At 38.6% G+C, this 21,542-nt stretch overlaps 1 protein-coding gene across 1 annotated transcript in view; it reads right to left on the reverse strand.

Moving 5' to 3' along the window:
- Positions 1-21,223: 21,223 nt before the first annotated feature.
- LOC133606809 (mitogen-activated protein kinase kinase kinase 11) overlaps positions 21,224-21,542 on the reverse strand; it is a 55,107-nt gene continuing 54,788 nt past the window's right edge. The window contains exon 11 of the mRNA XM_061961150.2: positions 21,224-21,542. This exon is cut by the window's right edge and continues 48 nt beyond it. The gene's annotated coding sequence lies outside the window, so the exon portion shown is untranslated.

A 21,542-nucleotide genomic window follows, 5' to 3' on the forward strand; every position in this document is an offset into this window, starting at 1 on the left:
GGGAGATTCCAGAAATTCAGGGCCTCTCCCAAAAACTTCCCGGGAGAAATATACTCCCGAAAATCTCCCGATTTTCAGCCAGAGCTGGAGGCCACGCCCCCTCTAGCTCCATGCGGACCTGAGTGAGGACAGCCTTTTTTCATGTCCGCATTCCCACGATATAAACAGCGTGCTTGCCCAATCACGTTATTCCATACGAGGCGTCTGGCCAGTGCCGGCCCAAGCCTCCATGGGGCCCTAAGCAAAATTAGATTTTGGGGCCCTCTATTTCTGCCAATAATATTGATTGATCATTCACACACCTACTATAAACTCATTGCGGCTCTGGCAGTGTTGTTTACATTATCCTATTGTCAGCCTGGCATGTCTTTACAAATGACATGTCATTTATAAAGATATGGGGGTGGCCCAGTTTATAACATAAATAATACCAATGAATGAACGAATGATGTCCAGAGTGCTACATATGGTTCCTAATCTTAAAATGTAGAAAACATTCAGCTACAAGAGTGGCCTGGGGTTGAACAGTCCAAGTGATAAAGCTTTGCATTTACGGTAAAAGTGTCATCTTGTCTCATCAGTCTTGTACATATTAGTCTTTAATTACTAGTTTATATTTTTAGTTAATTGTTCATATTTAATGTTTACTTTGTACAAAGAGAGCGCAGTCTACTGAAGTTAAATTCTCAATAGTTTTCCCCTTTGAAAGACGCAAGGGAAATTCCTTCCATTTCACCATGTTGCTACAATGATCTTCACTGTTTTCATGCTGTTTCAGCAGTGCACCTATGTTGACCCAATCCAGCTGTCCCTCGGCTGCCAGTTTTTAGGACTTTTTGGAAAATAATTTGCAGCAAAAGCAATAGACTGCATCTTTACTTCTTGAATAAGTCAGCCAGCTACGCTTGACTTTTTCTCCATTGACTAGCTGTCTGTAGGTATAATGATAATGAAAACTTCGGCCATCATGCCGTTTGGGGAATGAAAAGTTCTCCTTAATAGACAGTGGTCCTCTGATCACCTGCTCAGTCCTGTCTGAATCTGAGAGGAAAGAAGGCCACTCAGCTGGGTCAACTGGCGGAGCTGATGATGGTCCATGGTGTGAAGGGGACGTTGTGGTGGAAGTTGCTGAGGAAGTGACCAAAGAAAGACAATGACTAAAAAAGAAGGACCTATAAGGTCATTAAATTGCACTGTTGGACATAATTATTAATCTCAGAATGTTCTGCAGTACAATGAGCAATTACAAAGGGTGTTTTGCAGTTAACTTACTAGATAAATCAGCTGTGGTTTCAGACATGGAGGGGACAGTGGGCACAGAGGGTGGAGGTGTGTGAGAGAGCACTGTAGAGGATGGAGATGGACCTAAGATGAAATACATACATACATACATATAGGCACACATATTAATGAGATACTTTGACTATATTAATTTCCCTTCAAGTGTAATGTTTATACTAAGAAATTAAATGTATACCGTGACAGTCTTTTCCTCACCTGATTCATCACTCACAGTTGAGCCTGAGGATGTGGACTGGCTCTGGGCTGATTCTGTGCCTCCAAAGTATTTTAACAATGCTCCTGGGGAAGTTTCACATAACTTATGAGTTGATGTAAAAAATAATGTTTATTTTACTCAAATAAATTACCGTGCTCTGCTGCAAACAATTTGTGCAAACAACATATCTCACTAGTAACCTGATGCTAAAAACATATTGCTAGCATCCTGATGCTAAAAACATATTGCTAGCTAGCTAACGTCACCTAGCTAAAGCTAATTACAGCTACAAATCTCTTTGATAAACTTTTTATTACCAAGTCATGCAAACATACCTTTATCATGGCATTTTTTCTCCTCTTCCACTTTCTTCTTCTTCCTTTTTTCTGCACCTGAAGGATATGTCCTTTTTTGTGACATTGTTTTGCCTCTATCTGCGCTTTTGATGCCCAGTGCGCACTGGCATTGCACGGCGGGCGGCAAACGTCACAGGTGCAGCAGAGGCAGTCTTACATTTAAAGAGAGGCAGGAAAAATCACTAGGCCTAGATCAGCAGCAGCACTCTGACCTAAAATTGTGTTTTTGTACAATAATATATCTTTGATCATTTAGAAATCATCAGTCAGACTCGTACATGCAAAAAATAAAAAATAAGAAATTTTTGTTAATTGCTTTTGGGGGGCCCCCTGGTGGCCGCGGGGCCCTAAGCAAGCGCCTAGTACGCTTATGCCTTGGGCCGGCTCTGCGTCTGGCACACCGCCGATGAGCATGGTGCAGATGGAGAAGATCTTCTCGGCGTCCGTGTTGGCGCACACGTTGCCAAAGCCAACGCTGGTCAGGCTGCTGAGGGTGAAGTTGAAGGTGGCGAAGTACGAGCTGCGCACCGACGGGCCGCCGACCGTGTTGTTAACGTAGGGCATCTCCAGGCGTTTGCCCAGCTCATGGAGCCATGCTTGGGGAAGAGACGGAAGGACAACAGGGTGACAAGAACTAAATCATCCAGACTAGAGATCAATTGTATTCAGAGCCGGCCCAAGGCATAAGCGTACTAAGCGCTTGCTTAGGGCCCCGCGGCCACCAGGGGGCCCCCAAAAGCAATTAACAAAAATTTCTTATTTTTTATTTTTTGCATGTACGAGTCTGACTGATGATTTCTAAATGATCAAAGATATATTATTGTACAAAAACACAATTTTAGGTCAACAGAGTGCTGCTGCTGATCTAGGCCTAGTGATTCTTCCTGCCTCTCTTTAAATGTAAAACTGCCTCTGCTGCACCTGTGACGTTTGCCGCCCGCCGTGCAATGCCAGTGCGCACTGGGCATCAAAAGCGCAGATAGAGGCAAAACAATGTCACAAAAAAGGACATATCCTTCAGGTGCAGAAAAAAGGAAGAAGAAGAAAGTGGAAGAGGAGAAAAAATGCCATGATAAAGGTATGTTTGCATGACTTGGTAATAAAAAGTTTATCAAAGAGATTTGTAGCTGTAATTAGCTTTAGCTAGGTGACGTTAGCTAGCTAGCAATATGTTTTTAGCATCAGGTGCTAGCAATATGTTTTTAGCATCAGGTTACTAGTGAGATATGTTGTTTGCACAAATTGTTTGCAGCAGAGCACAGTAATTTATTTGAGTAAAATAAACATTATTTTTTACATCAACTCATAAGTTATGTGAAACTTCCCCAGGAGCATTGTTAAAATACTTTGGAGGCACAGAATCAGCCCAGAGCCAGTCCACATCCTCAGGCTCAACTGTGAGTGATGAATCAGGTGAGGAAAAGACTGTCACGGTATACATTTAATTTCTTAGTATAAACATTACACTTGAAGGGAAATTAATATAGTCAAAGTATCTCATTAATATGTGTGCCTATATGTATGTATGTATGTATTTCATCTTAGGTCCATCTCCATCCTCTACAGTGCTCTCTCACACACCTCCACCCTCTGTGCCCACTGTCCCCTCCATGTCTGAAACCACAGCTGATTTATCTAGTAAGTTAACTGCAAAACACCCTTTGTAATTGCTCATTGTACTGCAGAACATTCTGAGATTAATAATTATGTCCAACAGTGCAATTTAATGACCTTATAGGTCCTTCTTTTTTAGTCATTGTCTTTCTTTGGTCACTTCCTCAGCAACTTCCACCACAACGTCCCCTTCACACCATGGACCATCATCAGCTCCGCCAGTTGACCCAGCTGAGTGGCCTTCTTTCCTCTCAGATTCAGACAGGACTGAGCAGGTGATCAGAGGACCACTGTCTATTAAGGAGAACTTTTCATTCCCCAAACGGCATGATGGCCGAAGTTTTCATTATCATTATACCTACAGACAGCTAGTCAATGGAGAAAAAGTCAAGCGTAGCTGGCTGACTTATTCAAGAAGTAAAGATGCAGTCTATTGCTTTTGCTGCAAATTATTTTCCAAAAAGTCCTAAAAACTGGCAGCCGAGGGACAGCTGGATTGGGTCAACATAGGTGCACTGCTGAAACAGCATGAAAACAGTGAAGATCATTGTAGCAACATGGTGAAATGGAAGGAATTTCCCTTGCGTCTTTCAAAGGGGAAAACTATTGAGAATTTAACTTCAGTAGACTGCGCTCTCTTTGTACAAAGTAAACATTAAATATGAACAATTAACTAAAAATATAAACTAGTAATTAAAGACTAATATTTACAAGACTGATGAGACAAGATGACACTTTTACCGTAAATGCAAAGCTTTATCACTTGGACTGTTCAACCCCAGGCCACTCTTGTAGCTGAATGTTTTCTACATTTTAAGATTAGGAACCATATGTAGCACTCTGGACATCATTCGTTCATTCATTGGTATTATTTATGTTATAAACTGGGCCACCCCCATATCTTTATAAATGACATGTCATTTGTAAAGACATGCCAGGCTGACAATAGGATAATGTAAACAACACTGCCAGAGCCGCAATGAGTTTATAGTAGGTGTGTGAATGATCAATCAATATTATTGGCAGAAATAGAGGGCCCCAAAATCTAATTTTGCTTAGGGCCCCATGGAGGCTTGGGCCGGCACTGATTGTATTATTATGTTTATCTTACCTAAAAATAAATTAATTTATTAATAAAAAAATTTAAAAAATAAATACATTTTTACTATATTTTGCTAAAAACATCAAAATTAATTGTATTTTTATTTGTATTTTTTCTGACTCCTTATTACATCTAGCCATAGAATTATACATTAAAATAAACATATTTGAAATAATTAATTTGAAATGATCATAATAATTCATTTAAAATGACCATATTTAATTATTAAAATAATTGCTTGTTTATCAACATTTTGAAGCTCTCAGAAGCCAAGTTATGTTATATTCCTTAAGATTTATTTATGCAAGTTTGAAGTATCAATTATCTAAACACAGTTTTGTTTGCATATTTTCAGGATGTGATATACGTATATATATATATATATATATATATATATATATATATATATATATATATATATATATATATATATATATATATATATATATATACTGTATGTATATATATATATATATATATATATATATATATATATATATATATATATATATATATATATATATATATATATATATATATATATATATATGAAATACTTGACTTGGTGAATTCTAGCTGTAAATATACTCCTCCCCTCTTAGCCACGTCCCCGCCCCTAACCACGCCCAGCCCCACACACCCACCTCCCGAAATCGGAGGTCTCAAGGTTGGCAAGTATGGTCGGTATAGCGTTTCTGGACGGCATTCTTGCCTTTCTCAAAGAAAAATGCCCTAAGCTTGCGTTGTTTCAGGCTGTTGGAACCGTTTAAATCGTGAAAAGGATAAACGTTTCTTCAGGTTGTCAAGAAGGACGAAAGACTACAAGATTTTACGAAAGACGATGAGAAAAGGCAGAGGCGCACACTCCAGAATACATGAGTTTGTGGTGATCACTTTTTTAAAAGTTTGTTTGATATACTCTTAACGTTTGGTGGCGCAGTGGAAGAATGGCCGTGCGCGACCCGAGGATCCCTGGTTCAATCCCCACCTAGTACCAACCTCGTCATGTCCGTTGTGTTCTGAGCAAGACACTTCACCCTTGCTCCTGATGGGTGCTGGTTAGCGCCTTGCATGGCAGCTCCCTCCATCAGTGTGTGAATGTGTGTGTGAATGGGTAAATGTGGAAGTAGTGTCAAAGCGCTTTGAGTACCTTGAAGGTAGAAAAGCGCTATACAAGTACAACCCATTTATCATTATCTTTCCCATTTTGGTATTGTCTTGATATTTAGGGCCCGAGCAGCGCAGCAAGCACCGCAGATGCGATGCAGAGCACCGCAAGGGCCCTATTGAAATTGCTCTGTTTATCATTATTATTATTAATATTATTATTATTATTATTCCGCCGGTTTGGACACCATTTTGGGGCCCTTAACATGCATGAAATCCCCAAATTTTGCAAGCGTTTCATGTATAGCGAAAATTGTTATACTCACGAAAACACCCCAAATTTTGCAAGCGTTTCAGGTATGGCGAAAAATGTTATATGAAAAGAAACTCCCCAAGTTTTGCAAGCCTGTCAGGTATGGTGAAAATGTTTATGTTCACAAAAACTTCCCAAATTTTGCAAATTTGTCAGGTAAGGCAAAAAATTTTATATTCACGAAGATTCCCCAAATTTTGCAAGCGTATCACGTATGGGGAAAAATTGTATATTCACGGAAACTCCCCAAATTTTGCAAGCGTTTCAGGTATGGCAAAAAAATGTATATTCACGAAAACTCCCTAATTTTGCAAGCGTGTCAGGTATGGCAAAAAATTGTATATACACGAAAATTCACTAAATTTTGCGAGCGTTTCAGGTATGGTGAAAAATGTTATATTTACGAAAACTCCCTAAATTTTGCAAGCGTTTCAGGTATGGTGAAAAATGTTATATTCACAAAAACTCCCTAATTTTGCGAGCGTGTCAGGTATGGGGAAAAATGTTATATTCACAAAAACTCCCTAATTTTGCAAGCGTGTCAGGTATGGCAAAAAAATTTATATTCACGAAAACTCCCCAAATTTTGCAAGCGTGTTAGATATGTCAAAAAAGTTTATATTCACGAAAAAAAAACAAATTTTGCCAGTGGGTCAGGTATGGCGAAAACATTTATAATCACGAAAACTCCCCAAATTTTGCAAGCATGTCAGGTATGGGGAAAAATGTTATTATATCCACGAAAACTCCCCAAATTTTGAAAGCGTGTCAGGTATGGCGAAAACATTTATATTCACGAAAACTCTCTAAATTTTGTAAGCATGTCAGGTATGGCGAAAACATTTATATTCACGAAAACTCTCCAAATTTTGTAAGCATGTCAGTTATGGCGGAAACTTTTATCTTCACGAAAACTCCCCAAATTTTGCAAGCGTGTCAGGGATGGCAAAAAATTGTATATACACGAAAATTCCCCAAATTTTGCAAGCGTGTCATGTATGCCGAAAAATGTTATATCTACGAAAACTCCTCAAAGTTTGCAAGCGTGTCATGTATGGCAAAACATTTTATATTCACGAAAACTTCCCAAATTTTGCAAGCGTTTCAGGTATGGCGAACATTTTTCTATTCACAAAAACTCCCCAAATTTTGTAAGCATGTCAGTTATGGCGGAAACTTTTATATTCACGAAAACTCCCCAAGTTTTTGCAAGCGTGTCATGTATGGCGAAAAATTATATATTAACGAAAACTCCCCAAAGTTTGCAAGCATGTCATGTATGGCAAAAAATTGTTTATTCACGAAAATTCCTCAAATTTTGCAAGCGTGTCAGGTATGGCAAACAATTTTATACTCACGAAAACTCCCCAAATGTTGCAAGCGTTTCAGGTACGGCGAACATTTTTATATTCACGAAAACTCCCCAAATTTTGCAACATTTTATAATTTGGGAGTCTTAAAAATTAAATTTCAAAATTGGCTCTCTAGCGCCACCCTTAAAATTTAAAAAAATTTGCTCCTCCTACCAGTTTCACGTATCGACACGAAAATCGCAGGAGACGTCTATCATGATGGGATGCACATAAAAGTTTCAAAAACCCATCCCTTAAAACAAACAGAAAGTCAGCCATCTTGGTTTCCATCGGCCATTTTTCGGCAACTAAAAGGGGTTGTACTTTAACAAACTCCTCCTAGGGACTTTGACCAAATGGGTCAGATCTTGGTCATAATTGGTAGAAATTACGTTGATGGCAACAGAAGTGCCTGATGGGTCGAAACTTGTTCATAGCCATGACGCCTGACTGCTAAATCTGTCCCACGCCACTATCAATCAAACTGTCATTACTTCACTTTAGATGATCGGATCTTCCTCCAAAGTGACATGAGTTAACGTCGGGGTCCGACCATGCCTACATTTGAATATTGACACCCTGCCATTGCATCTTGAGGAGAAAAATTATAACTGTCATAACTTCCTTCCATATGCTTCGATCGTCCCTAAATTTTGGATGGTGGATCACGGAGTGGGTGCCAATATTGCCCCTTGTGGTGGAAAATTATAACAGTCATTACGTCCTTACACATGCTCCGATCTTCTTGACATTTTTTATGGTGGGTGGGGTTTATGGGTGGGACACATCTGCATAACTAATACGGTGCCTTTATCGCCCCTAGTGGTGAACAATTTTAACTTTTATAACGTCCGTTCATATGCTCCAATCTTCCTGAAATTTTGCATGGTTGGTTGGGGTGTTGGGTGGGGCTACATAGCTACTATCGCCCCCTAGTGGTGAACAAGTTTATCAATCTCCAATTTCCTTGACCCAGACACACACAAAGAAGTTGTAGACCTCCATGCTTTTCCAAGTTTTCATCTGTTTTGTTGTGTAGAATGATGTCTGGAGCACAAAATAGTCTGACATGTCTGGGAACGCGACCAACGGTTAATCTGGAGATCTCTCGACATATATTTTTTTGATAAAGTATAGGGATCTTTTTGCATTGCATAATTAAACCCAACCCCAGTGAAGTTGGCACGTTGTGTAAATCGTAAATAAAAACAGAATACAATGATTTGCAAATACTTTTCAACCTATATTCAACTGAATAGACTGCAAAGACAAGATACTTAACGTTCGCACTGGAAAATGTTGTCATTATTTGCAAATATTAGCTAATTTGGAATTTGATGCCTGCAACATGTTTCAAAAAAGCTGGCACAAGTGGCAGAAAAGACTGAGAAAGTTGAGGAATGCTCATCAAACACTTATTTGGAACATCCCACAGGTAAACACGCTAATTAGGAACAGGTGGGTGCCATAATTGAGTATAAAAGCAGCTTCCATGAAATGCTCAGTCATTAAAAAACAAGGATGGGGCGAGGGTCACCACTTTATAAACAAAAGCGTGAGCAAATTGTCGAAAAGTTTAAGAACAAAATTTCTCAACAAGCTATAGCAAGGAATTTAGGGATTTCACCATCTATGGTCTGTAATATCATCAAATGGTTCAGAGAATCTGGAGAAACCAACATTGAATGCCCGTGACCTTCGATCCCTCAGGCGGTACTGCATCAAAAAGCGACATCAGTGCGTAAAGGATATCACCACATGGGCTCGTGAACACTTAAAAAAAAAAAGCCTGTCAGTAACTACAGTTCATCGCTACAAGCTAAATCTCTACTATGCAAAGCGAAAGCCATTTATCAACAACACCAAGAAACGCCGCCGGCCTCGCTGGGCCTTAGCTCATCTAAGATGGACTGCAAATAGCCCCTTTTATCAATACTTGTAACAATCTGTTATTCATGCATTTATTTGAGCTGTGTCATTTATTTGCATCAATTCTTCTTTAGAAAATGCATATACTGTATATTTCCTATGAAAACCACATTTCTGAAATGCATATAGTTACCCAGGCATTATTTCAAGTGCGGCATTTATTTTTTCAAGCGAATGTTTCTATCTAGTATTTGGAGAAATCTGATATTTTCAAGGACTATAATGCAGATATCTGGTTAGCATCCTCATCAGAACAGACAACACTTCCGGAGAGCTGATTCAATTTGACGAACCATTCAGTTTTTCCAATACTTTTTTCCGATTCTTTGTCCTCTGCTTCTTCTCGGCTGTTTTCGCTCCGGTCCTCCATTTCCTGTCTTTCAACTGCGGGAAAAACCTGCATTTCCTGATCGTCCTTGTCAGAACTAACGCTGTGAGAACCCAGTCTGACTCCTAGGCGGGACTGCAGGACCGCCACAGTGTTTCTCAGCTGGTCCCGGATACCTCCTTTCTTGTAGATGACGTGCCGGATCTTGTATTTACCGTCCGTGTCACGGTTCAGTTTCTTGTAGGACATGACGAGTAAGAAGACCAGGACAAGCAGGAGGAGGAGGAGGATGAAGATGGTGGTGGTGGAGAGAGACATGCCTGAAAGTATAAGACAACATCAAGAAACATTTTTGCCTAAGTCTTTTGAGGTTTGCTACCGAATATCAATTAGAGTCAGGAATCGCAAAAGCAACAAATCTATTGAGTGCCAAAATCTTACTCTGGAATAGTATGATTTTTTTTCTCAGATTTCAACTTTTTTTTCTTAGCATTACCTTGTACTAGTGTTGTCCCGGTAACAATATTTTGGTACCAGTTGCGGTACCGAAATGTATGTCGATACTTTGCGGTACTTTGATACTATTCTAAATAAATGGGACCACAAAAAATTGCATTATTGGCTTTATTTTAAGAAAAAAAATCTTACGGTACATTAAACATATGTTTCTTATTGCAAGTGTGTCTTTAAATAAAATAGTCAACATACAAGACAACTTGTCTTTTAGTAGTAAGTAAACAAAGAAAGGCTCCTAATTTAGCTGCTGACATATGCAGTAACATATTGTGTCATTTATCATTCTATTATTTTGTCAAAATTATTAAGGGCAAGTGGTAGAACATTAATTATTAATCTACTTGTACCGGGGACCGGTACTTTTTAGAGGGGGTATAGTACCGAATATGATTCATTAGTATCGCGGTACTATACTAATACCGGTATACTGTACAACCCAACCTTGCACTCATAAAACTTTGTGTCAAAGTTTTTTGACCAAAAAAACCCAACTTTTTTCAAGATAAAAATTTGACTTTCATAAAATTGCATAATTCTTGTGAAATTTAAATTGTATTTATGTAAGACTATAACTTCTTTTTTTTTTTCAATAATTTTCTTCAGCAAGCCACGTTACTTTCTTCGAAGAATACAACTTTGCTCTGATTACATGACTTTTTTTTTTTTTTTCCAGAAAAGCCAGTCCTTATTCTGGAAAAAATACACGTTTTTTCACCAAGAATACAAATGTTCCTTTTTTTGTTTATTTTTAACTTTTTTCCCTTTAACAACTTTTCCCTGTTACTTTTTTTTCTAAAAACGTAAAACTTTTTTGTCCTCACAATTGACAATCTTTTACCGGAAAAATTTAATTTCTTGTAAAAGTATTTATTTCTCCAAGATTCCGACGACTATCTGGGGAAATTTGTCAAAAGAAAAGGCATAACTTTTTTCCCCCAAAATTCCTTTCTTATAAAAAATTAAATAGAACTCGATGAGGCAATTCCTAAAGGAATTGTGTGTGAATGCTCCAATGCTAAAGTTGAACTGAAATGCTGACAGAATGTAGCGGTATAGCTCAGTTGGTAGAGTGGCCGTGCCAGCAACTTGAGGGTTCCAGGTTCGATCCCCGCTTCTGCCATCCTAGTCACTGCTGTTGTGTCCTTGGGCAAGACACTTTACCCACCTTCTCCCAGTACCAACCACACTGGTTTAAATGTACCTTAGATATTGTGTTTCAGTATGTAAAAGCGTTTTGAGTCACTAGAGAAAAGCGCTATATAAATATAATTCAATTCAATAGTATGAATGTAAGAATAGTTTGAATGCTTAAGAGTTTGAATTTCCAGGAAAAACTGAATTGTATTTAGAACTTGGGGAAGTGTTAGTTGAATGAGTGGAATGTGTTGATGTTGGAATGGTTTGAATAGGTTGAAAACTGTGCGAATTGTGGAAGTTTAAAAAATGGACAATTCATTTTAAATGGGGAAAATGTCCCTGAAAACTGGGAATTCTTGGAAATCCGGGATTTTTTTTAAATGTTGAAGGAGAGCACACAATTTTGAACAGGCTGAAAAGTTTGGAGTTGGAACGATTTGAATCCTATGAAAAATGTGGGAATTGTGCAATTTTGAAAAATGTCCCATTCATTTCAATGGGAATTTCATGGAAATCTGGGAATTTCGGGAAAACCGGGAACTTTTATCCTGATTAAGACGAATGTTTGGGTGGTGGAACGGTTAAAGTGGGTTGAAAAATGTGGACGGAGTAGTCGCCAGAAAAAAGGCTAAAAAAAGTGTTTGAATTCCTGGAATTTTTTTGAACTTGGAAAAATTATAGATTGAATTTCCAGGATGAGTGTAATGTGTTGAAGGTGGAATGGTTTGAATCGGTTAAAAACTGTGGAAATGGTGGAAGTTTGAAAAATGGCCAATTCATTTTGAATGGGAAAAATGTCCCGGAAAACCTGGAAATCTGGGAATCTTTGGAATTGGTCAAGGGAAAGCCCGCGATTCCCGAATAGGCTGAATAGTTTGAAGTTGGAACGGTTTGAATCGGATGAAAAATGTGGAAGGTAGAGCGCGCCAAAATCTGGAGAAGAAGAAGAAGAAATAGATGAATTTTCGTGTAGAAAACCATATGTGTGAATGCTCGTATCACTACACTGTATTCTCATGAGTTTTAAAAAATGACTTTTTTATTCAAATTTCCATTTTTAGTTGAAAAAAATACTACTTTTTTCTTGTAATATTAAGACATTTCTTGAACAACTTTAATTTATTTCCAAAAGTCTACCCTTTGTTTCTCCTGCAAAATGAGATTCATTGTAAAAGTCTATTTTTATTCTCAAAACATTTTGTGGGAAATTTAAAACTTAATTCCCATTGGAGGACAACTTCTTAAAAATAAATACAAATAAAATAAAAATTTAAAAAAGTACTGTTCTCGTAAATAAATTAGGGCTGTCAAACAATTAAAATTATGACATTACAATTAGGCGCATTTTGTGCATAGTTCACTTGTAAGTAATCGCGAATAATTACAGATAGGCGTTCTTTTATCTTTAGTAAGTGCACTTTAGACAGATAATTTTTAAGATTTTTTAAGACCTTTGACACTCATTTGGAAATTGCCGTGGAAAGTTTGCTGATTGTAGTTGTTCATTGTGGGCTCTCCGACGAGGTCTACCTCTGTCGGGGGGCATTTGGGACTTGACTTACTCCGGTGATGACTCGGCTTGTGGCGGACGCCACCTGCGGGTTTAGGGACGCTTTCTTTGTCCATTTCTGCTCAGTGCTGACACTTAACCTGCTCAGTGGCCTAGTGGTTAGAGCAGGGGTGCTCAATACGTCGATCGCGATCTACCAGTCGATCGCAAAAGTAGTATTGGTAGATCGCATTACATTAAAAAAAAAAAAAATATATATATATATATATATATATATATATATTTTTTTTTTTAATGTAATGCAAATTGACGCCAGCCTATCATCCACCCCGTCTTTTGATTGATAAACAGGGCAGCCAGTCAGATGACACTTAGGTCACTGCGCATGCGCAAACAACAGCGCGCATGCGCAAACAACGGCGCTCAGTGCAGCAAAGCTAACAAGCTTGTCAGCGAGTTACCACCAATTTTCAGCCATCGGTTTTTTCTCTTAAGTGTATAAAAATGAGTGGGGGAGCTGGACCAAGTAAGAAGACAAAAACTTATCACTTTCATACGGAATGGGTGGAGGACTTTTTTTTCACGATGACATTTTCGAAGTGCGTTTGCCTCATCTGCCAATCTGTCATTGCAATACCAAAGAAGGGAAATGTGGAGCGGCATTTTCGGACTATTCATGGAAAATACGACACCGACTTCCCGCTGAAAAGCGAGCTGAGAAAGAGAAAGGTGAAGGAACTGAAATCCCAGTTGTCCGGACAGCAGTCATTTTTCACACAACAAACTTCAAAAGCGAAAGTCGCCACCGAAGCATCATTCCGGGTGAGTCACATCATCGTTAATAACAAGAAGTCCTTCCAAGACGGAGAGATGGTAAAGGAGGCATTCGTTGAAGCAGCTGACTCATTGTTCCGAAACTTTAAAAATAAGGCAGAAATATTATCTTCGATCAAAGCTGTCCAGCTGTCAAGATGTGCAGTTACACGTACGGCGCTGTGAAGCCATCGCTGAGGATAGAACCCAGCAACTTTGGACGGACATCGGAGATTGCGAGTGTTTCTCACTACAGTTGGACGAATCTACGGACGTGAGTGACACAGCCCAGATGTGCATTTTCATCCGTATGGTGTTTAGTGATATCACTACAAAAGAAGAGCTATCAATTACTGCCCATGAAAGAACAGACGCGAGGAGAGGACATATTTCAGTCGTTTAAAAACTTTATGGAGAAAACTCAGCTACCAGTGTACAAACTGATGTCCATCACCACGGATGGAGCTCCCGCAATGGTTGGCCGCTTGAATGGATTTATTGCCAAGTGCAGGCAGGACGATGATTTCCCGGACTTCCTAAATTACCATTGCATAATCCACCAACAAGCGTTATGCGCTAAAATGCTCAACATGAAGGAGATCATGGATGTTGCAATGAAGATCGCTTGTTCTATTCGCGCCAGATCTCTTCAAAGATGGTTATTTCGTGCACATCTGGAGAAGGCTGACTGCGACCACTCTGAGTTGTTGCTGCACACTGACGTGAGATGGCTTAGTCGAGGGAAATTCCTGCAAAGATTTCGAGAGCTCTGTCCAGAGATTAAGGAGTTTTTCCGTGTAGCAGCTGGACATGCAGAATACACGCAACTAAATGACGGTCAGTGGCTGTTAGACTTGGCATTTTTAACCGATCTGACCAACATGTTGAATGATCTTAATCTAGAGCTGCAAGGAAAAGACAAAACAGTGATCAATATGATCAGCTCAGTTAATGCTTTCAAACAAAAGATGAAACATCTCTCCTCAAAGCTGCAGCGCCATGATTTGGCAAACTTCCAGAACCTGGCGTCAGAGCTGGAGATGCAAGGGAAGGCCTGTGTGCAACTTGACAGTGCACGCTACACAGAGCAGATTGACAATTGTCTGTCAGAGTTTGACAAACGCTTTCAAGACTTTTCTTTGCTCGAGCCAGTCGCTACATTCATGTGCTATCCTTTTCGGGAAGATGCTGAGGTTGATTCCCTCGCATCACAAATTGCAACACTACTGGAGTGGAAGATGAGATTTTGACACTGCAAGCCGGCATTGAGCTGAAGTCCAGAGCTCATGGACAGTTCTGGAACTTACTCACAGAGGTAAAGTACCCCAACATCAGGAAATGTGCTACCTCCTTGACTGCATTATTCGGCTCCACTTATTTATGTGAGTCAGCCTTTTCCCACATGAAGATCATTAAGTCCAAGTACCGTTCCACCATGACGGATGAACATTTGGAAGTGTGCTTGAGGCTGGCTGTCAGCAGCTACTGTCCGGACTATGCATCCCTGACTGATTCAATTCAGTGCAAGTCATCAGAGTAAACTCGGGTAATGACAAAAAATGTACATAGTTAATTGTGTTGTGTTGTGCAATATTGGCTCATGCGGTTATGCATGTACATCAACATACATTGTTGATATAAAGAATCCTCAATATATTTAGAAATAAATATATGTTTTGCATTTTTGTAGTAGGTACATCATTTTGACTTGATCATTTTATAAGTAGCTTGCATGCTGAAAAAGTGTGAGCACCCCTGATTCTTGTATTATCATTAAACACCTTTAATTTATTAACAATATTAACTATATGTGTTAAACATGCTTACATTATCATTAAACACCTTTAACTTGTTAACAAAAACATATATTTCATAAATAAGTAAATATAAATTATATATATGAAGGAGGTAGATCCCCACGACTTGATCAATTGAAAAGTAGCTCGCCTGCAGAAAAAGTGTGAGCACCCCTGGGTTAGAGTGTCCGCCCTGATATTGGTAGGTTATGAGTTCAAACCCCGGCCGAGTCATACCACATACTATAAAAATTACCTCCCTGCTTGGCACTCAGCATCAAGGGTTGAAATTGGGGGTTAAATCACCAAAAAGTATTCCCGGGCGTGGCCACCGCTGCTGCCCACTGCTCCCCTCACCTCCCAGGGGGTGATCAAGGGTGATGGGTCAAATGCAGAGAATAATTTTGCCACACCTAGTGTGTGTGTGTGACAATCATTGATACTTTAACTTTGCGGCCGCGGCGCAAGTGCGTTTTCCCCATGACGGTCACACATTACTCGCACGTGTTAATCACGTGTCAAAAAAGCTCCATAAAAGAAGACTAATGTTAACATGTCATTATCGGGTTAATTTTGACAGCTCTAAAAATATTTGTTCTTCTGAGATTATGAATTTTTCAGAAAAGTATTTTTTATGTAAAACTTAACATCATTTTTGTACGATCTGTTAAAAAAAAAATTCTCAGTCTTTTTTTGTATTATTTTAAATGTTCTTATACTTGTAAAATCACTCATTTGTTTTTGTAAGATAGTTCTCTGAAAAATAACTATTGTCGTAATTATGACTTTTATCACAGTAATATTTTCATTTATAATAATTATATATATTTAACTGTTTAATTTCACTATTCTAAACAGTAAAAATACATTGTGTAGATGCACAGGAAGTGAGCAGTATTTGCAGATATTGTTGGCTTCCGGTCGCAACGACGATAAAGTCAGCTCTTAAACAACTAAATAAATAGCTTATCACTTCCTCAAAATCAGACTAACTTTACACTATAATGAAACAAAGGCTATAACTGTGAACTACAACAATATATCATGAAATTACATGAAAAACTAAGTAGAAAAGTAAAAAATAAAACTTACCTAACCTTGCTAGGAGGTGCTTCTCTCAGGATCAGTTTTGAAAAATACCATAAAACCACAAGAACCCAGGGGAGAATTAACTTTGTGACGTTGTTTCAACTGCAACATGCTATTGAAACAAAGAGGTCACAACCACACCAGCACAAAGAGAGGCGGGGAATAAAATAGAATGCGTGGAATCCTCTGTATTTTACATAAAGAGAAAGCCTAGTGTTATATGCAGAAATATATACATATAAATAATATTTACAATTAAATTAATGTATGAAAAAACATAAAGTTGTTGATAGTGTATTGAAAAATGCACTTTTTTAAAAACTGTGAAAGGAAAAAAAGTTGAACCACATCCTGTTTTCTGCTAACAGCAAACTAAATCTCCTGTTGCGTGCTCCTTCTAACACGAAGCAATGCTGCACACTCTATAACAGAGCAGGGCAGTTATTTTGACTTGGGGGCCACATTGAGAGAAAAAAATGTGCCTGGGGGCCAGTGTGTACAAAAAAAAATAAAAAAAATAATTGTATGTACAGTCGCGATCAAAAGTTTACATACACTTGTAAAGAACATAATGTCATGGCTGTCATGAGTTTCCAAAACTTTCTACAACTCTTATTTTTTTTGTGATAGAGTGATTGGAGCACATACTTGTTGGTCACAAAAAACATTCATGAAGTTTGGTTCTTTTATGAATTTATTATGGGTCTACTGAAAATGTGACCAAATCTGCTGGGTCGAAAGTATACATACAGCAATGTTAATATTTGGTTACATGTCCTTTGGCAAGTTTCACTGCATTAAGGCGCTTTTGGTAGCCATCCACAAGCTTCTCAAGTTTCTGGTTGAATTTTTGACCACTCCTCTTGACAAAATTGGTGCAGTTCAGCTAAATTTGTTGGTTTTCTGACATGGACTTGTTTCTTGTTTCTGGACCAGTTCTATTGGCAGCAAAACAGGCCCAGAGCATAATACTACCACCACCATGCTTGACGGTAGGTCTGGTGCTCCTGGGATTAAAGACCTCACCGTTTCTCTTCCAAACATATTGCTGGGTATTGTGGCCAAACAGCTAAATTTTTGTTTCATCTGACTACAGAACTTTCCTCAAGAAGGTCTCACCTTTGTCCATGTGATGTCAGATGAAACAAAAATTGAGCTGTTTGGCCACAATACCCAGCAAATATGTTTGGAGGAGAAAAGGCTCTGGGCCTGTTTTGCTGCCAATAGAACTGATGCTTTAAATGGGACAATGAAAAAAGAGGATTACCTCCAAATTCTTCGGGACAACCTAAAATCATCAGCCCGGAGGTTGGGACTTGGGCGCAGTTGGGTGTTCCAACAGGACAATGAACCCAAACACATGTCAAAAGTGGTAAAGGAATGGCTAAATCAGGCTTCAATTAAGGTTTTAGAATGGCCTTCCCAAAGTCCTGACGTGTGGACAATGCTGAAGAAACAAGTCCGTGTTTCTTTTCTGCTCTGCCCCCCTCTCCTTCGTGGAGAGGGGGGGGCACAGATTTGGAGACCACAGATGAAGCGCTAGCTGTCTAAAGTTGGGACAAAGGGTGGACCACTCATCTGTGCATCAGTTGGGGACGTGTCTGCACTGCTGACCTGGCCCCACTATGGACTGGACTCTCACACTATTAACTAGATCCACTATAGACTGGACTCTCACAATATTATGCTAGATCCACTCGACGTCCGTTGCACCGGTCGCCCATCAATCAATCAATCAATCAATCAATGTTTACTTATATAGCCCTTAATCACAAGTGTCTCAAAGGACTGCACAAGCCACAACGATATCCTCGGCTCAGATCCCACATCAGGGCAAGAAAAAACTCAACCCAGTGGGATGACAACATCTGCGGTCCCCTCCAAGGTTTCTCATTGTCATCCCATTGGGTTGAGTTTTTTCTTGCCATGATGTGGGATCTGAGCCGAGGATGTCGTTGTGGCTTGTGCAGCCCTTTGCGACACTCGTGATTTAGGGCTATATAAGTAAACTTGTATTGATTGATTGATTGATGTCAGAAAACCAACAAATTTAGCTGAACTGCACCAATTTTGTCAAGAGGAGTGGTCAAAAATTCAACCAGAAGCTTGCCAGAAGCTTGTGGATGGCAACCAAAAGCGCCTTATTGCAGTGAAACTTGCTAAGGGACATGTAACCAAATATTACCATTGCTGTATGTATACTTTTGACCCAGCAGATTTGGTCACATTTTCAGTAGACCCATAATAAATTCATTAAAAAAAAAAACTTCATGAATGTATTTTGTGACAAACAAGTATGTGCTCCAATCACTCTATCACAAAAAAATAAGAGTTGTTATTGGAAACTCAAGACAGCCATGACATTATGTTCTTTACAAGTGTATGCAAACTTTTGATCGCGACTGTATATACCTGTAAAAAAATATGCTGTACAGTATGTGCGCTTGGGTCCCTTTTTTGAAGAACCCTAATACAAAACCTCACAATATCGTCAGATAAAATGCTAAAAACGTTATGACAGACAACCTCAAAAAGCGGAATGGAATTTAGATTTTTTTACTGAATCAGACACCCAGAGCGTACATTTCAATAAAGATTGTTGGATTTACAATATTAACTATGACCGATAAAATACTGAATATTAACAACATATTCACGTCACTCCTCCTTTACTATTCAGACCACCTCCTCCATCATCTTTTACAATTAAGCAAAAGTCAATAAACATGCAACAAACACGGCAAAAGAAGAACGCAAAGGGTAAAAAAAACACCTACAATCTGAAATGACAATCATTGGAACTTTAACTTAACTTGCTGTAACTTAAATATTATCACTTTTTTTTTCAATCAAGGAAATAATCACGGGTAGTAGTCATGAGATAAGGTGTGGATCAAAATAATAAAAATTTTTACCAATATTACTGTATTTGAAATAGTCTGAAATATTTACTATAACTTTATTTTTGTCGCAATTTCTTAATAAACATTCCATAAGGTGATGTAAAGTGATTACATCATTACAACATTAGTGACAAGTATTCCTTGAACTTCTACAGACAATACCCCATAATGACAATGTGAAAATATATATATTTTCTTAATGTTTGCAAATCTATTAAACAAATTAAAAATCACATGTCTAAAGTATTCACAGCCTTTGCTCAATACTTTGTTGATGCACCTTTGGCAGCAATTACAGCCTCAATTGTTTTGAATACGATGCCACAAACTTGGCACACCTATCTTTGGGCAGTTTGGCCCATTTCTCTTTGCAGCGCCTCTCAAGCTCCATCAGGTTGGATGAGAAGTGTTGGTTTTCATCCAGGTTATCTCTGTACATTGCTGCATCCATCTTAGTCTATAGTCAGGGAGGTGACCGAGAACCCGATGGTCACTCTGTCAGAGCTACAACATTCCTCTGTGGAGAGAGGAGAACCTTCCAGAAGAACAACCATCTCTGCAGCAATCCACCAATTGTATGGTAGAGTGGCCAGACGGAAGCCATTTCTTAGTAAAAGTTTGCCAAAATGCACCTGAAAGACTCTCAGACCCTGAGAAACAAAATTATCAGGTCTGATGAGACAAAGATTGAAGTCTTTGGCGTGAATGCCAGGCGTCATGTTTGGAGGAAACCAGGCCAATACCATCCCTACAGTGAAGTAAGGTGGTGGCAGCATCATGGTCTGGGGGTGTTTTTCAGTGGCAGGAACTGGGAGACGAGTCGGCATAGAGGGAAAGATGAATGCAGCAATGTACAAAGACATCCTGGATGAAAATGCTTCCCATCCAACCCGATGGAGCTTGAGAGGTGTTGCAAAGAGGAATGGGCCGAACTGCCCAAAGATAGGTGTACCCAATTGGTGGCATCGTATTCAAAAAGACTTGAGGCTGCATCAACATAGTATTGAGTAAAGCCTATGAATACTAATGTACATGTGACTTTTTAATTGTTTACATTTTTAATAAATATGCAAAAAATAGAAAACATAAAACGGGTATTGTCTGCGGACTTCTCAGGACAAAAATAAATGTATTTGATTTTGGAACAGGGCTGTAACATAACATGTGGGGAAGTGCTGTGAGAACTCTTTAATGTTTCCCCTCACATAAAAATCTTTGTAGCACATGCATGTGCAAGAAAAATGTGTCCCGAACCAACGGCTTGCAACTGCGAATCGGTTCTCAATTTGCACTTAAATCTGCCTTTTTAAAAGATTTGATCAGTTCGCGAACGTCACATCTCTATTGCAGAGTGTTATAGAACAAAGGGTAATATAATATTTTTTTCCCCATATCTCTTCACAGTAACTCAGACATGCTAACGTCAGAGAATAGTACAGAGAACATAGTGACTTTTGATTCAAAATATAGTTTGCCTTATTTAATATTAAAATATTTATTGCCACTTTATGTTGTACATACAGTACCTGATGTGGGGTTTACAGCTTTTTTAAATGACCTATTATAACTCCTAAGAAATAGTTTTCTTGTACCTTATTTGTATTTGTGTTGTAGTATCTATTGTTTTCCCAAATAACGTATTATTCTAACTGATCATTTTTTAAACATGGTTAGTGAATGAAGTGTACTTTTGTAGTTATATCTCCGTATTTCTACACAATAACTCAGATATGGTAACACTAGCTAGTTTGCTAATGTACTTACAAAGTTTACCTACAATGTACAAGCTACTTAGCAATCATGCTTTTTAGTAAACAAAATACTGAGTTGTCGTCCTGCACAATAACATGAAAGGCAAAAAAAAGTGTTACATTTTATTTGGTCTTTTTTTTCTTTCCACAGGTTAAAACCTTTTGTAATTGACAAGAAAATAAAAACATGTTCACATACTGTATAGAGAAAGAATCCTCTTGACACACAATAAAAAGTTGATTAGGCCCAGCCCAGTGCGAGACTTCCAAAATAGATTTTTTTTCTTTTTAAGCCGAATGCACATGAAAACCTCCAACAACAAGAGTAAAAAAAACAACAAAACAACAACGCAAGGGCAATGCGACAATTTCCAACAACGTGACAAAAAGCCGGCATGAGATGGTCGAGCACGTCAAACCTCACTTCT

This window comes from Nerophis lumbriciformis, linkage group LG05 (genome assembly GCF_033978685.3).
Source record: "Nerophis lumbriciformis linkage group LG05, RoL_Nlum_v2.1, whole genome shotgun sequence".
Taxonomy (NCBI): domain Eukaryota; kingdom Metazoa; phylum Chordata; class Actinopteri; order Syngnathiformes; family Syngnathidae; genus Nerophis; species Nerophis lumbriciformis.